Source organism: Panthera leo, chromosome A3 (assembly GCF_018350215.1).
Source record: "Panthera leo isolate Ple1 chromosome A3, P.leo_Ple1_pat1.1, whole genome shotgun sequence".
Classification (NCBI taxonomy): domain Eukaryota; kingdom Metazoa; phylum Chordata; class Mammalia; order Carnivora; family Felidae; genus Panthera; species Panthera leo.
Genome location: NC_056681.1, coordinates 107,787,010 through 107,789,936, shown reverse-complemented (window position 1 = coordinate 107,789,936; position 2,927 = coordinate 107,787,010). Strand labels below are relative to the sequence as shown.

The following is a 2,927-nucleotide window of genomic DNA, read 5'->3' as shown; positions in this document are numbered from 1 at the left end:
TGTAATCATCAAAATTGCAAAAATAAGGAATATATGGGAACTCTTACATACTACTGAGTGGAAAATAAATTGGTACAATTACATTAGAAGGCAATCTAGCAACATCTATTAAAACGAAAGATGCCCTTATCTTACAATCCAGCAATTCCATTTCTCTCTGTATATTTGCAAGAAACACTCCCATCAACGCATAAGGAGTCATGTAAATGAATATTCATTGAAGCATCATGTATAACAGGAAAATAATTGGAGACAATCTAAATGTTCATCATCCTGAGAATGGTTAAGTAAATTGTTGTATGACCACACAGTGAAATACCATATCATAGTTAAAATAAATGAACTAGAACTGGAGCTATAATATCCATCAATCTCAAAAAATAGAATATCTAGTGAAAACAAAAAAGTGGCAGGAGACCCATAAGGCTTGCTACCATTTACATTAACTTTAGACCCATGGAACAATAGTACATATTTCCATGTGTGATAAACATTTTAGAGACTTTTTTTTTTTTAATTTTTTTAACGTTTATTTATTTTTTTGAGACAGAGAGAGACAGAGCATGAACAGGGGAGGAGCAGAGAGAGAGGGAGACACAGAATCCGAAACAGGTTCCAGGCTCTGAGCTGTCAGCACAGAGCCCGACGCGGGGCTCGAACTCACGGACTGTGAGATCATTACCTGAGCCGAAGTCGGACGCTTAACTGACCGAGCCACCCAGGAGCCCCAGTGATAAACATTTTAAAATACTCTTAGTGATAGTAACTCCAAATTTAGGATAGTTGTTACCTCTGCTGAAAAAGAAGGATAATGATAGAGTACACAGAAGCCTTTAGCCAAATCTGTATTTCCCCCAAAGTGGATTGGAAAAAAATATGGCAAAAAGTAAATGTTTGACAAAAACTGGTGGGAAAGATGAGTTTGTAATATTATTTTCTATATCATATATACTTGAAATATTTCATTTAAAAATATAAATGTTCTTTTAATGGTGGAATTACAGGATTTTTTTCTTTGTGCAGAAATTTCTTTTTTTTTTCCTTTTTCCATGTTAAAATTCCATCCATACTTTGATATTTAATTCAAGTCTCACTACCTTATTGAGAATTTCTATGACAATCTTGTCAGTCCATACTATGCTCTCCCTTTTCTAAACCACAATAAGTCTATAAAGTTCTCTTGTATTCTATGATGATTTTATCAAAATGACTTTTGTTCTCAGTATGTTGAAGCCACATTTTAGGTACTGAGAAGGGGTAGGAAAAAAAAATAAAGTTCTCTTGTATACTATGTTTGTATGACCAGAATTCTTTCATGTTGTTTAAATATATATTGCATTGCAGTAATATTTGGCTTTATTGTACACAAACCTTGTTTCTCCAATTATATTGTAAGAACCTTAAGAGCAGAGATAATGTCTTGAACTTTTAAAATCCTTCCCCAGTGCCCAGCAGAGTCTAACCAGACATTTATTAAAAGAAAAGTGGTGTATAAACCAATAATTATTACTCTTGCTACAAAGCCTTTATCTAGAAAGTTGAAAATACTAGTTGGAGCTACATTTGCTTTTATTTTCCCAGAGAGAGAGTAGTAATGAGCTGTGAAATGACCAAAACTCAGGCAGCAGAAGGGAAAAAAAGAAATAGCGGGTTTGTATATTACACATTCTGGATAATCAGTTCTTGAATGATTAAGTGTGGAAAATCTCTTATGAGTAAAAGCAGATTTTAAAATTTTATTTTATGACTATGGACTTGTTTCATATATCATTTCCAGTTTTCAGCTGATCCTAGGCCAAACTTACAAATTATTTTGGAAAAACATTTCCTCTTATAATATGCTACATAGCCACACACAGATATACATTGTTATCAATCTGCCTTCATTCTGGTATTTATTTCTCCTCAGAACCGAAAGTTGGGTATTGAAGAATGAGATCAATTTAAGAATCAGTATGGTTACTTTTAGCTTTGCAGTAGCTGCTAGGTCAAAACTACTGCCACTTTTGTGCCTGAACAGTTTCCCAAGGAAACTTTTGTAATATTGTATGAAACCAGGCCACTATCTCGTGGTTCTTTGGCCTAAGTACTATAACACTCAAAACACAGTTCTCTAAATTAAAACTTACCTCCATCTGTATTTATGACTGCATTATTTAACTCTACAGTGTGCCTCAGGGACTTATATCTCTTATTACCCTCCTCTATCTCTATGTCATTTGTGTCCTAATGAACATAACTAAGGGCACGAAAATATCATGCAATTTGGTAAAAGATCATATATTCCCTCATTTTCACTCATTTTTAAAATGTTAGTGTTGAAGCAAAACCCTGAAGTAAAGTGACCAGAATTTTCCTATAGTAATGAGGAGCTTTATCATTGGTCTCTGCAATTTTTCCTATATATACATATATATATATATACACACAGAGAGAGAGAGAGAGAGAGAGAGAGAGAGAGAGAGAGAGTAGATTGGGTCCTAAAATTTCCCTAAAGGATAAGTGTTTGTAACTTAGAATTAATTTCCCCATGAAAATATTGTGATTATGGTTAGATTTACAACCCAACGTATTAGTAGGTATGAGAGGATAGTAGATTAATAAATTGTATCTTGTTTTCTTATCTATAAGTTTATCATAGTAAAAAGAGAAGTATTTTTCCCTTCTCTTCTCTAGAGGGAGGGTTAAGATGGTGATTTTCTAAAGCCTCAGGGAGGCAGAAAACATAACTCTCTGGCAGGGGAAGGGGGTTCTAAGAAAAGGGGAGTGGCTTCACTTCAGGAGAATTTGGATCTGTTGAATCCCAAAGGATAGAGAATCAGACAGGGGTCGGTTTCCATAAATGGTAAGGACCTACGTCTACTCCTAGATAGCATATCAGGATAGTAGACACCTCTGACGAGGATGCCAGCAAGGATATATTGCCC

General features: G+C 34.6%; 1 non-coding gene across 1 annotated transcript; it reads left to right on the top strand.

Annotated features, from left to right (window-relative positions):
* Positions 1–1,184: 1,184 nt before the first annotated feature.
* On the top strand, positions 1,185–1,256 carry LOC122216739. Its single transcript, XR_006201082.1, has one exon. It is a non-coding gene; the product is annotated as a small nucleolar RNA SNORD59 (small nucleolar RNA).
* Positions 1,257–2,927: the final 1,671 nt, after the last annotated feature.